The 15,329-nt window shown below is 47.8% G+C and overlaps 1 pseudogene; it reads right to left on the bottom strand.

Annotated features, from left to right (window-relative positions):
• The window catches only part of LOC123121120 (cytochrome P450 711A1-like), a 41,142-nt pseudogene extending 26,262 nt beyond the window's left edge, over positions 1-14,880 (bottom strand).
• Positions 14,881-15,329: the final 449 nt, after the last annotated feature.

Here is a 15,329-nt window from a genome sequence, read left to right as displayed (position 1 = left end):
CATCTAGACGACCTTAATGCCACTGTCTCGTCACCCTTCTGAAGATTTGTACCGAGCACAAAATTTGCTACGTCGAATAGGGATGGTGTCTGTTTATCACAATCTTCTACAGGAATTTTGATTCTAGTTTGTAGGTCAGCGATGCTTTTCAAATCAAGGTTGTACGGCTCCAGCTTCTATTTGTCCCCTTCAATGGCTGCCCCATAGAAGTATACGTCCTCCTGAGACAAGAAATCATGAAGCTCACCTGGTATGGAGGGTGAGTGTATGATGTGGTACACCAAAACATCATCTTCGAGGCACAGCTGAAGGACGGCGGCGCGTTGGATCTTCCCAGGGGCACGCTCCGTGTACTCTGCATCGAGACCGATGACCCTCGTCTCTACCTTTTCGAGGGAGTTGGATACATTGTTGATCCACTGCAGAACAACCCTTGGGTGGACGGTGACTGTGGCAACTATGCGCATCGAGCCTTCGACGAGGACATGTTGGATGCTAAAAACCTGCATCTCGATCTCTTTCGCCATTTGAAACCGCTGGAACGGAGGGCTATGGTTTGGAGAATTAGGATTAGATGGCTAGTCTAACTGAAGTAGTAGATGACTATTTAAAGAGGTTAAAACAATGTGAACGCAGTGGGGTTTGGATGCAAATGAAGACGAAGGGGAGGTGAAGAAGCCGAGGAGAATCGGTTCCCGATGGAGAAGTAAATGGGAGAAGTGGCGTGCAGGCAGTTGATTAGACGGCTAGGTAGACTAAACGAAAAGGCTATGCGGGTAGACTGATGAGTCGTACCTGTTCGTGTACGTGCCCATCCGTCCTGATAGGTGGGACCTATGCAAACAGATAAAAAATGTGTCGTAGTTTTTTTTGAGCGTGTGAGTGGGAGACACAACATTCTCTGGTTAAGGAATACTCCCTCCGTTTAGGTGAGTATAAGTCACCTTATGAAAATCAGGTTTTCCCAAAACCTTTAGGCGTTGAGCATTAACTTCCTGCTCAATCCCCTCCCAGCCTCGTTAGCCAGCGTTCTCTTCCTCTGCTGCCGCGTTCTACCTTTCCATTTTTCCTCTTCTCAAGTGTGGAACGATTTGCATGCCGTCCTTGATGCACCAGAACGACGACTGCATGCATCGTGGCAGGGCGTTGATTGGGCATGCATGAGAATTTGGTTCTGCACGCAATATGGATGATACCTGAACGATGAAGTGAATAGGCATGCTAGCACGGGAGACCTATTTCCGCTATACAATACTGGAGTACTCCTGTTCCTAGTAGTAGTAGTAGTAGTAGTAGTAGTAGTAGTAGTAGTAATACAACTGTGGTACTCCCTCCGTCTAGGTGTGTAAGTCATCTTACGAAAACCAAATAATCCCAAAACACTTAGGCGCGGTGCATTAATTTCTATCTCGTTTCTTGTTTCTTGACATATCAACCAATAAGAGATGAGGGGTGTGCAAGCTTTTAATGACTTGAAACTACCAAACACAACATGCAGTGGTTAGTTCATTGCATGCAATGCTATTAATTAGCAAATAAACATTAAGGTCTCTCGTTTTCCCCTCCTCCTTGGTCACGGCGCACAACCTAAGATGACTTACTCACCTAGACGGAGGGAGTACACTTGATGGTCAAAATACTATTCATCCGGTCCTCACAGTGAAGCGACAACACCCTGCGCCTGACACTAGTCCAGGCAGCGTGCTGGGTTACCAAAGTCAGCCTCACCCTATGCACCGTGCAGTCTGTCACCGCTGCTGTACAGCACATTGGCGCCTCGCCTCGTCTCCCTCTCCGCTCCCATAGCACCACTCCATCTCCATCTCCTTCTCCGTCTCCATCTCACTGTGCCCCTGTGTACCGTTGCCTCACTCGCCTCCCCCAGTACCACTATTCCCTCGCTAGCCGCTCCAGCACCGACATCCTTCTCCCCCGTAAATCAAGCCCCCTTCCAAACTCCACCATGGCCGAACGCGAACCGCGCAGCATCCATATGAGCCGCGTTTGGAGCAATCTCCCCAGTGACATCCTCGACCTCTGTTGTTCGTGTATGGATCTGTTGAGCGCCCTGCGGCTGGCTGCATGCTCGAGGGACATGCACACGGCCATCGTCGAAGCGAGGCCTAAGCTTTTCAAGACACCCTGCTTGCTGCTATCTGGTCTTGCGAGATTGGCTCACCATGATACGGAGGCGTGCATGATGCCCCTCGACTTCAATCCGATCTCCATTAGCCGAAACTTCTTTGCAGGTATGTAGTGGGTCGCCGTACATCATTTCCCTCGACATAGATCTTATCACCATCGCCCGAAACTTCTTGGTAGGTATGTACTGGGTCGGCATGAACTCCCACTGGATGGCTGCCTTCAGAGAAGACGGTAAAAAGTTGGTGCTCGTGAACTTCCAGACCTCCCATGAGATTATCCTTCCTCCGTTTGATTATATAGAGTATTACCATCGCGGTCTAAGTCATCTAGATTACTATGTCAGTTGGACGGACCTAGTTTTGCAGAATATTGTAATCTGCCAAGTGCCCACACGACATGCGAATTACGCAGACTTCAAGCTAATTGCCTTGTTCGACCGCAGACTCGCCTATCTTTACGCCGGTGCCTTCTTTAGCTGGAGACAACTCGGCTTGCAGTGGATCATCGTCAAAGCTGATACACACTTCTGTGATGCTATTGAACACAATGGCATCATCTACGCGATCGACAAAGCAGATGGCACCACGTATTGCTGGGACAGCGCGTGTAAGTTGTTTCCGTCTCATGTTAATGATGACGCCATGACACTGTTTGAACTTTTTGTGATGATTGGCATATTCCTGTTTGAGCAGAATTTGAGTAGAACTATGGCAATGTATTAGAGACGCCATAAATCAGCTATATTTGGAATGACTTAATTCATGCGATTGTGACCATGTCATTACAGCCAATTTGTACCCTGAATAATCAAACGGTTAGGAATATATGGATAATATCCTTATTTTACAGTAATCTATATACTACTACTAAATATGAGTGTGTATCAATGGCCATGTTAGTTTCCTCATTTTCATGATGTAGAAACATGCACCACACTGTTGGTTTCATCAAACCATACATTAGGGAAGTAAATGTGCATATGGAGAACTCTATATTTGCAAGTAGTGAAATCCTGCAATGCTTACCATGTGTACATACCTATATTCACCCTTCAGCAATCAATGGCTAGAATAATATCCTCACAAAAAATTTGCCCACAGAACACGAGTATATAACAATGCATGGTCTGTTAGTTACCTTGAAGAATTTGTTTGTGAGGACAGAACATGATTACTCCCTCCATTCCCAAATATTTGTCTTTCTAGAGATTTTAACAAGTGACTACATACGGAGCAAAATGAGTGAATCTACACTCTAAAATATGTCTACATACATCCGTATGTTGTGTCTATTTGAAATGCCTAGAAAGACAAATATTTGGGAACGGAGGTAGTACATAACATGCATGACATGGTAGTTTCCTGTGAAGAATCGATTGCGAGATGACATGAGTATAACCATGCATGGCACTTCTATATTTTTCGAACCCAGTATACATTTCCCTATATTTTCCTCCCAGTTCCAACAGGGACATATCAATGATGTTTCTTGCATTATCCTACTCATACTCTGAACAATGCTGATCTTACATTAACAATGCCTGTCCTTTTTGATATGATGCAGTGTCCCTACAGTTACTGCCCTTTGTAATCACACCACCTTTGCCAAAAACAGGGAAGCACAACTGGTTCCTCGCTCGATCAGACGACGGCAAAAGACTGATGATCATTCGGGCACATGAGCCGGAAAATTTATATTGCAAAAACCCCACTGTATACAAGCACCGTGTAATACGTGAGTATCCGGACAGTGGCTGTTACGTCTATGAGCAGGATACCAACTTGTTGGGGCCTTTAGGATTTTTTAGTTGGAGGCGGGTAAACAGCCTTGGTTCACACTCTCTGTTTCTCGGACTCAATTATCCGATTAACCAGGAGATCACCGTTGTCAAGGACCTTGATGGCAGAGAGGCTCTGTTTGCTATGGAAAACTGTGTCTACATGGCGACCCCTAGGAGTTTGGGAGCAAACTCCCCTGATTGTCAACGATACAGCCTGCAGCCAAAAGAAGGTGAGAATGAAAAAGGCATCCGGATTAACATTGATCCTTGGATGTCTCAATTACGACAGGCAGTGATGTGGTTCAAGCCTTCAGGTTGATAGGTAATTGGGCTGTTGCATCGAAAGGGTGGAGTACTAGTGTCTCCGGATCACTGGTCGCTGAAGCGGGGCTGCAAATTATGATGGTGTTGGATCATCTCTTCGAATGACTTTGTTGTCTTTGCAGCTGGTTCTGGATGGGTAGTTCTTTCTTTTGTTATGCATATTCCTTGTCATTTGGTCATCCTCGTCTATGTCACTCTTACTATGTAATAATTGCTTCTGTTTAGAATGTCATTCTCGTCTGGATCACGAGAGTCTGAGCACTGCAGATGGGTGCGTTTTGGTGGTGTAGCAAGACTTCTTATGAACTATCATGTCTTGCTGTTTATGTCAGTAGTAGTCACTAGTCAGTGTTTGAATGTTGTATATAACGTTGTTTCGAACTGTTTATTGTTTCGAACTACTGGTGGGCTAAATGAGGGCATCAGCATTCTCCAGTGTTCAGAGTATATCTCCTTTTTTCGAGTTATATAATTTGAGCTCAGTGTCTTTTCGATGATGTACACTTGTTTGGGCCAGTGAGGTGTCGTTGAATATGGGCCGAGTAGTAACGCAATGCCAAACAGGTCAATTATGACTCTCAGGTCGGGCTCTCAAAAGATCCTGAAAAAAAAGGCCGGGCTCTCCAAAAAAGAAAGAATAAGGACTCTTAGGCCAACATGTGGGCGCCACCGGTGTTTTCGTGCGCTTGCGCGCCGAGAGCATATTGGCGCGTGCTCGAAATTCATGCTACCTTTTCATCCCCAGTCTCCCACCCCTCCCCCACCTCTGGAATCTCGATTCCTACTCCAGTTCCCCCAAATCCCCCTCCTGTACTCCCTGTACTCAAGTGCACTATCATGTTGCCGGTCAACGCGGATCTCCAAGCCGAAGATCTTGAGGTCCGTCCTGCCTTCGGTCACTGCGTGCTGTCGCTCAACAGTGGCATGGCGGCGCTTGACGACCAGTTTGTCGGCAAAGTGCTGATGGTAACCATCAACGGCGACCGGCCTCCCGTCTCATCGGACGACCTTGTCAAAGCTCTTGGCATTGCACACGGCATCCAAATAAGTGACTTGCTCGTTGAAGTCTGTCCGCCACTGGCTGATTTCTTCGTCAGGTTCCGGACAACTTTCGACTGCAGTCGTGTGTTCGAATCTTCCCGGCGTTTGTTCTGCGATGGCGCGCTGGTGAGCTTTGATCGGTGGCACCCAGGATGGGGCTCGGTGCCCTCTGAGCTTGAGTTTTTAACAAAGCTTACCTTCCACGGCATGCCTCGACGTGCTTGGAACAACGAGCTTATCAACGACCTTGGAGGTGAGCTCGTAAGTATGTTTGTTCCTCCAGACAGCTGGGCTCTGACGGTTATGGCATGGATGAAGAAGTCGTCCACCATACCGAAGGTGATTGGTGTTGAGATACCGGTGCAGGAACCGGGGTTGTACTATTCGTCGCCACCAAGGCTGCCGCGGACCACGCTAGGGATGTACCTGTATCGAGTGTTCGTGCATGTCGAAGAAGTGGTCAATCCATCAATCGAAGTCCTGACGCCGCCGCTGGTGCCAGGGTCCGTCGACGACGTCCATTACAGGAGTCAACGTCAGACTTTCCCCGTGTTGCTCGGAACGATGGATGGCACAAGGCCTACTCCATCGCGCGGCGGAGGCCACTGCTTCTTTGGGAGAAGAGGCAGGGCTGGCTGCCTGGATGTGCTCTAATTTGAGGTAACAACTGAATCTTGTCAGATACTAGTTAAATCCGAGCTATGGGTGTGAAGCACTGATATGCCAGTACATTTGATTGTGACCTGTTCTAATTTTGTACCTGAACTTTTTTTAGAAAGGGTTGTACGTCAACTTAATGTGCTAGCAGAACTTATTGTGTTGTTTGCCTGTTTTCTTTGCACAACATTCAAGATATTTCCCCGTCATTGATAAAGACGATGAACCGTTATGTACGACTTCGTTGGTTTCAACATAGCCCTTCCCGTAGCGATCCACTGCTTCCATCCTAATTGTGCCGCCTGCGTGAAATTTTTGTATGCAAGTTCAGTGTGCTATGATGTTCTATATGATTGTGTCAACTATATAAGTTTTTACTGAGCATCAGCAATGCATATGGCTGAAAGATGTATTTACGAGCATCGACGGATGGGTCTCTCTCTCTATCTCTCTCTCTCTCACACACACACACGCACACATACGCGCACACGCACAAGTGGGACCCGTTGAATTATCTATTTGCTCGTGACAGCTTTTAATTAGGTTCCACTGTAATCTAACTTTTTTCTTAAGTTATTAACTGAGCTCATTGACTTCAAAAAGTTGTACAGAAGCCTTGTTTGGGCCTTTCCGGCATCGCTGAATGTGGGCTGAGTAACCATGTTAGGTTGTACTGTACTACACAGGCCTTTTTTCAACATCAGCAATGCAACTGGGCCGACAGTTGTACACAATATCCGGGTCAACTTGTTATTCTCCGCCCCGCTGGGCTGCAAACTTTCCTAGGAGGTATGCATTAGGCTTAACAAGAAAATGGACTTTAAGAAATAATAAATGGGATGTAATTATAATAACTGAACAGTTACTATGCACCAAAACACGTAATTAGTTTGAAAAATATATTATTTTTGGAATTTGAAAATTTTAATTTCATTACTTGTTGGGCGCGCAATATTTCGTTGGATTTTAACGTAATACAACTTTATTTTGAAATTATATTTAAGCTGACTAGAAATTTTGGATAAAAATATTTCGGATCCCATCAAAATGTGGGAATTTTTTTTTTCAATTCTGTTTTGAGCGGTTGTTTGAAATTATTAATCGTCGTCCTAGCTAGAAGTTGGGCTGTACTTTTAACAAACTGTAAATGGGCTGTAGTAAATTCCATTAGAATTAAAAATGGGATGTACATTCTTACAAATCGCAAATGGGCTATATGTTCTCTGCCAAATCCGAGCTGTGGGCCTACTAAGTTGACGCGTACCAAGGGCTTTGTCAACTTAGTCAATATAAACGATTCTAGCTGCAGTGGTCGTACGATGTCCATCCAACGGCCGTAGTGCTTCTTCAACCTCTGATCTTCTTGCTCCAGCCGCCCAAAGCAGCGCCGGTCGTGTCGCGTGCTCCTGCCTCCCGTGGCCGGCTGTGATGCCGCGGAGGCCTCACCGCCCCGTACTACTCCCACCGCTGGCCAGGCCATCCCTCTCCTCACCCACACCCCCTGTTATTCTGCGGCGACGGCAGCCTCACACCGCAGCCGAACCAGTGAACCCTCGTACTCCTCTCCACGCGGGCTTCCACTGTTGCGTCTTCCCCGGCTCCGCGTCGTCCCCTTCCTAGGCCTTGCCGTCGTCCAGACCACCGCCCTGGTGCTCTCGGCGCGGCGTGATCAACGTGGTCAATGACCGACTTCCATCGAAAGAGTACTGTACATGGAGAGGCTGACAGCTAGATCCAGGTGGCCGCAAGGAAGTGCCCCCTTATTACGCGCAAAATAATTATTCCTCCACCTGACAGCAGGGACCCACCTGACGGGCCACCTTATTTCGCGAAAAAAACGTTTGCCCCCTGACTGCTGGGACCCACCGGACGGGCCAGCATATTTCGCGAAAAAAAAGTTCCCCCCGCTGTCAGCTCGGACCCACCAGAAGTGCCTCCTTATTACGCACAAAAAATGAATACCCCCCTGCTAGCTGGGACCCACCATGGTGGGAGGCTGACTTGTGGGCCTACTAAGTTGACTGGGACGGGGCCTTTGTCAACTTTAGTTAATATGAACGATTCTAGCTCCAGTGACCGTACGATGTCCATCCAACGGTCGTAGTGCTTCTTCAACCTCTGGTCTTCTTGCTCCAGCCGCCCAAAGTAGCGCCGGTCGTGCCGCATGCTCCTGCCTCCCGTGGCCGGCTGTGCTGCCGCGAAGGCCTCACCGCCCCCTACTATTCCCACCGCTGGCCAGGCCCTGCGGCGACGGCAGCCTCACACCGCAGCCGAACCAGTGAACCCTCGTACTCCTCTCCGCGCGGGCTTCCACTGCCGCGTCTTCCCCGGCTCCCCGTCGTCCCCTTCCTAGGCCTCGCCGTCGTCCACCGCCCTGATGCTCTCGGCGCGGCATGGTCAACGTGGTCAAGGAACGACTTCCATCGGACGTGGACTGTACGTGAAGAGGCTGACAGCTGGGTCCACGGCCGCAGCAAGGAAGTGCCTCCTTATTACGCGGAAAATAATGATTCCTCCACCTGGCAGCTGGGACCCACCGGACGGGCCACTGTATTTCGCAAAAAAAACGTTTCCCCCTGACTGCTGGGACCCACCAACTACATCTTCGCATGCAAGGAAGTGCGTCCGGGCAAAGAAAACGATTCGCCCCCCTGACTACTGGGACCCACCAGCTACATCTTCACAGGCAAGGAAGTGCCTGACAGTCGAGACCCACCTGGTCGAAGCGTACGTAGCGTTGTCATTCTGGTCGCGAACGTGTACGCACATATATATTGGTGGATGTAGAGGCGCGCACGTGTCGTAGTAGAGGCGCGTACGTCTCGTAGTAGAGGCGCGCACGTAGCATGTACACGTACGTACAGCGGCCAGGGTGCAAGAAAGAAAATATGGCCACGTATGTGTACATACGGGCGGGGTCTCGAATGCCTACTCGCGCTTACGTACGGCCAGGGCTCGTGTACATGGCTGGGTCGGAACGGAGAAACAGCATCATCGTCGTGTTCATGGGGAGGCAACGGAACGCGTCGTGTTCATGGGGAGGCAACGGAATGCGTTGTGTTCATCGGGAGGCAACGGAACGCGTGGGAGCCAACCGGCTGGGTCGGAACGGAATGCGTGGTCGTGTTCATCGGGAGGGCTTGGACGGAACAGGCGATAGAAACGAGGCCTGGCGTACCGCACAACGGAGGAAACGGACCTCCTACGTTCGGAACGGGGTCCTGTTGATCGGGAGGGGTCTGGCGTACCGCAAAACGGAGGGAACGGACCTCCTACGGTCGAAACGGGGGTCCTGTTGATCGGGAGGGGTGTGGCGTACCGCAAAACGGACGAAACGGACCTCCTACGGTCGAAACTGGGGTCCTGTTGATTCGGAGGGGTGTGGCGTACCGCAAAACGGACAAAACGGACCTCCTACGGTCGAAATGGGGGTCCTGTTCATCAGGAGGGGTGTGGCGTACCACAAAACGGGACTCCACGGGATACTGTTCATCTCCACCGTCGACCTCCTCCAGCCTCCACGGGCTACCGTCGACCTCCTCCAGCCTCCATGGGCTCCTGTTCATCCAGCCTCCACCACGCGCTACTCCATCGGCTACTGTTCAACCACCCCTCCACAAGTACCCCTCCACCGTCTACTGTTCATCCAGCCCTCCACACTACGGGGTCCTGTTCAACCACCCGTCCACGGGCACCCCTCCACCGTCTACTATTCATCCAGCCCTCCACCACACCACGGGGTCCTGTTCATCCAGAGGCAATGCCACCGCTCACTGTTCATCCAACCCCCCCCCCCAACGCTCACTGTTCATCCAATCGATCGGCTTCAGTTAGCAGCAGTAGCGAAGGAATCGCTCGATCGGGTTCAGTTAACAGCCATCGATCGATCGCTCGGGTTCAGTAACGCGTAGCCTACAGTGCAATCGCTCGGGTTCAGTTAGAGCCCAACGCCTCGCTCGGGTTCAGTTAGAGCCAACGCCTCGCACACAGGCGCGTACGTGTACGAGAGAAACGCGCATCGCTCGGCCCCCGACCTCCCACCGTAACCAGCAACTCCCCGAAATTTTCCTCCCCCTTGCTTCTACCATGGTTTTTTCCGTCATGGACGGCCCAAAGAATGTCATGCAGCTGCGTCTCCGGCCCGCCCAGGACGAAAAGCCCATTTTCTGTCATGATTTTTTGTCATAGAAGTAGGAGCCCACCACATCTATGATGATACCGGGTTTTGTCACAATTATCGTCATAGAAGTGTCATATGTATGACAGAAAAAAAAATCGTTCGGCCCAAAATGTCACGGATGTGTCTTTTTTTTGTAGTGCTATAAGGAAGAGAACTTTCACATGCAAATACACCATCTTGGAAATATTTTGTGATTGTGAGCATCCATCAAAATATTATATGCCAAAATTGTTGACGTTGGACAAGGAAGACAACGTAATGATTTATGTTTGTTCATATTCACATAGAAGTTATATTGTCATAGATCCTTCAACATGTGGTGCTTGCCCCCCATCTTTGCTAGCCAAAAATTCCGCACCAAGTAGAGATACTACTTGTGCATCCAAAAACCCTTAAACCCAAATCTTATTTTCAAGAGTCCACCATACCTACCTAAGGATTGAGTACGATCCTTCAAGTAAGTTGTCATCGCTGCAATAAGGCAATAAAAATTGCTTCTAAAAGTGTGAGATCATTTAGTTTAAGAGAAAATTGAGCGTTGTACGAACTTGTGATGGTAAAGAATAAAAGCGACAGACTGCATAATAAAGGTTGCCATCACAAGGGAAATATAACGTGACGTTCTTTTGCACTAAGGGGTTGAGCATACAAACAAAAGCGCATGGCAACCTCTACTTTCCTCTGCGAAGGGCCTATCTTTTACTTCGTGTATTTTCTTTTATGCAAGAGTCAAAGTTTTTCTCTATTCCTTTTTATTTTTCTCCTTTGGCAAGCATCATGTGGTGAGGAAAGATCTAGGCACATATGTCTAGTTGAATATGGGTAGCATGAGTTATTATTGTTGACATCACCCTTGAGGTGAATACGTTGGGAGCGAAATTATAAGCTCCTATCTTTCTATGTGTCCGGTTGAAATGTTTTGCTCGTGTGTATGCGGTGAGTGTAAGCAATCATAGAAGACTATATGATGGTTGAGTATGTGGAGCTCTTACTTAGACTCTATTGAATAAGTTGAATTGCAATTTTTTGGTGACTAAGAATATAGGTTGTTGAGTTTTAAGAGCATCCATTGTTTGAACCTTAACATGTGAATTGGTTGCTACTTTAACATGATGAGTTCTATGAGAAAGAATTGCTATTATGATGCTAGGAAAAGTGATTGAAATTATCATTGATCAAACTTATGCACTTTGCTAGCATTCACACTTCATAAATTATTTCTTTTATCATGTACCTACTCGAGGACGAGTAGGAATTAAGCTTGGGGATGTTGATACGTCTCCAACGTATCTATAATTTATGAAGTATTCATGTTGTTATATTATCATTCTTGGATGTTTTACAATCATTTTATAGCAACTTTATATCATTTTTTGGGACAACCTGTTGACCCAGTGCCCAGTGCCAGTTGTTGTTTTTTGCTTGTTTTTTACATCGCAGGAAATCAATATCAAACGGAGTCCAAACACCGCAAAAATTTTTGTGGATTTTTTATGGACCAGAAGACATCTAGTGGGCTAGAGAAGCACCTAGGGGGTGCCCCAAGGGGGCACAACCCACCAGGGCGCGCCTGGCCCCCAGGCGCGCCCAGGTGGGTTGTGCCCATCTCGGTGGCCTCCCGCACCCCCTCTTTGCCCTATAAATCACCAAATATTCCAAAAACCCTCAGGGTAACCCTAGATGAGAAGTTCCGCCGCCGCAAGCAGCCTTTGTAGCCACCGAAAACAAATCTAGACCCCGTTCCGGCACTCCGCCAGAGGGGGGAGATCATCACCGGTGGCCATCTTCATCATCCCGGCGGCCACCACGATGAGGAGGGAGTAGTCCACCCTCGGGGCTGAGGGTTTGTACCAGTAGCTATGTGTTTAATCTCTCTCTCTCTCTCGTGTTCTTGAGATGTCCCGATCTTGATGTATCACGGGCTTTGTTAATATAGTCAGATCATATGGTGTTTTCCCCTCTCTATCTTGTGATGAATTGAGTTTTCCCTTTGAGATTTCGTTTTATCGGAGTGAATACTTTTTTGGATTTGAGAACACTTGATATATGTCTTGCAAATGAATACTCGTTGTGACAATGGGGTATCATATTGATTCACTTGATATATGTTTTGGCACTCAACTCGCGGATTCCCGAGGTGACATTGGGGTAATCTACGCATAGGGGTTGATGCACGTTCTTGTCTTTGTTTCTCCCGTAGAAATCTTGGGGCACTCTTTGAGGTTCTTTATGTTGGATTGAGTATTATGTATCTGAATTTGCTTTGGTGTTATTTTAGTACGAACTCTAGGATAGATCGAACAGAAAGAATAGCTTTGTGTTATTTTAGTACGAACTCTTGAATAGATCGAACGGAAAGAATAGCTTTGAGGTGGTTTCGTACCCTACAAACAATTTCTTCTTATGTTCTCCGCTAGATAGGAACTTTGGAGTGATTCTTCATCGTACTTTGAGGGATGGTTATATGATCCAATTATATTAGCACTGTTGAGAGATTGCACTAGCGAAAGTACGGACCCTAGGCCTTGTTTTCAAGCATTGCAATACCGTTTGTGCTCCGTTTTATTGATTGCTACCTTGCTGTTTTTATTTATTCAGATTATAAAAATATATTTCTACCATCCGTATTACACTTTTATCACCATCTCTTCGCCGAACTAGTGCACCTATAAAAATTGTCATTGTATTGGGTGTGTTGGGGACACAAGAGACTCTTTGTTATTTGGTTGCAGGGTTGTTTGAGAGACACCATCTTCATCCTATGCCTCCCACGGATTGATAAACCTTAGGTCATACACTTGAGGGAAAATTGCTACTGTCCTACAAAACTCTGCGCTTGGAGGCCCAACACGAGTCTACAAGAATAAAGTTGCGTAGTAGACATCAAGCTCTTTTCTGGCGCCGTTACCGGGGAGGTTAGGTAAGCGGCACTCACATCTTGTCAACAAAGCTCTTTTCTGGTGTCGTTGCCGGGGAGGTGAGTGCATGAAGGTATATCTTTAAATCTTGCAATCGAATCTTTTAGTTTCCTGTTGTATCACTAGTTTGTTCCGTAAAAGAAAACTACATAAAAAATGGAATTGAGGTTGCATCATATTATTGATTATCTTTATAATATATTTCTTGAAAATGATGGATCGGAAAATTGTGCTCAATTGTTAGAAGAAGAAGAAATATTTGGCACAAAATATTTGAATGATGAGCATGATTGCAATGTTGTTAGTATGAATTCTTTGAATATCGAAAATGCTAATGATGATTGCACAAGTCATGATAAAAATGTTTCTTATAAGCATGTCAATTTTTGCGGAGTGAAGAAGTTCGACTACATCCACCGGGTTACTAAACGCTTCCACTTACGGTCTACGAGGGTACGTAGACACACTCTCCCCCTCTCGTTGCTATGTATCTCCATGGATAGATCTTGCGTGTGCTTAGATTTTTTTTTTGTTTTCCATGCAACGTTTCTCAACACTCCTCCACCCTCGCCTAAAGCCGCTCGTTGGTCCGCGCGATCCTCCAGTCCGCTATCTAGGGGAGCCACCGAAGAAGCCCTCGAGCCGGCCACTGCAATGCCGATGCGACGAGGCCCAGCACGATGGAGAGGGACTCCGACAGATCCATCTTGAGCGAGGTGGTGGAGTGGACGTGCTCGACGATGAACTCTGCGTCCTCACGTCCTCCGTGCTCCCGCAGCGCCGAGAGCGCGAAGTCGACGCCGAACGCCGCCTGGCCGATGACGTCGATGGCCAGCTTGAGGGCGAGGTCGGAGAAGTCGATGTCGACGTCGATGTTCAACTGTATGGTGTCAGCGGCGCGCTCGATGCAGCGCTGCATGGTGGGGATGAGGTCGGCGAGGTGCGGCGACTGGTAGAGTGAGATGATGTTGTTTCGCACGGCCGACCACCTCTCGTCCTGCGTGAAGAAGAGGCCCTTCTGGTGGAGATCAGAGCCGGCGATCGGCGACGGCAGGCTCCTGTTGGGGACGCTCTTGAACTGTCATACCCTGACCTCCTTGCACAGCTCCGGGTCAGCCACGAACCGGCAGCGGCAGCTCTTTCCCAGCCCCACCTAACAGGGGGCCCACCAAGCTCAAAATCTTCGTTGACTAGTGCCACATCAGCAGCGGGTGGAGACAAACCAGCCAGGGGGTGTTTTGTCCGGTTTGGGTTTGTTTGGGGGCTAGAAGAAGCAGAAAAATAGATCAGGGGGTAAAGTGAACCACCAACTTTATTCAGGGTAGTAATGTGAACTTTTTTCAATGTAATATACCTAACTCTGCGTGGGAGAGGGGTCCCCCCCCCCCCAACGTGTCATCACACTGTATTTGTTTATTATTTGTTTATGTTGGAGTGCTTGTATGTTATAATCCTCATGTGTATCATATAATCACATATACATGATGTATTATGATATAGTTTTATAGCTAAAATTACATTCCAGATGTTTTATGACTTTATAGTGACTTTTGTGATATGCAATATATACGACTGTAAGTCTTCTTTGACTCTACTTAGGTCCACCCAGTTAGCACTAGGTCCTCCAAGTGGAAAGTCCGGTCTTGCGTTCGGCGCCTTGTGATTGAAGATGTCCAACATGCCTGTGTAGGCAAACACTTCGTCTACATCCTGCAACACAAGATGTGGAACCAGCAAAACACAATTGCCTTGAGGTTGGTATCCTCGTTCGTGCAGGAGTCCACAATCTCGACGACAACCATTGAGAGGATGTTGAGGACGAGTCCAGTGCCCATGTGTTGGAGCGAGGAGAGGTCACACGAGGTCTGACCTGCGACACCATAGGTTAATACATGAGACTGACGTGAACTATCGAGACGTGGAAGGGACTGGGTATGTAAAATGGTACATCTCGAAGATGGAGTTGATATCCAAGTTCGAGTAGCTGATTGGCAGGATGGCGGAACCGTGGAAGTGATCTTTTGCATGTATGTCCAAAAAGACTGGTGTTGAGCCAGAAGGGCAAGAGCCTCAACAAATATTTCACATCCTCCACCTCCGTGACGGTCGATGCCAATGCAGGGGTTTCGACCAAGATGGTGGCTTTGTCGAGGCACCCGCACACAACAGTAAAGCACATACGAACATGGGCGGTGGGGGGGCACTGGCCCCCTCCCCCGCCTGTCATCACACTATTAGGTATTCATTATTTGTTTATGTTGAAGTGCATGTTTGTTATAGTCAT

Source organism: Triticum aestivum, chromosome 5D (assembly GCF_018294505.1).
Source record: "Triticum aestivum cultivar Chinese Spring chromosome 5D, IWGSC CS RefSeq v2.1, whole genome shotgun sequence".
Lineage (NCBI taxonomy): Eukaryota > Viridiplantae > Streptophyta > Magnoliopsida > Poales > Poaceae > Triticum > Triticum aestivum.
This window is presented reverse-complemented; position numbering and strand designations above follow the sequence as displayed.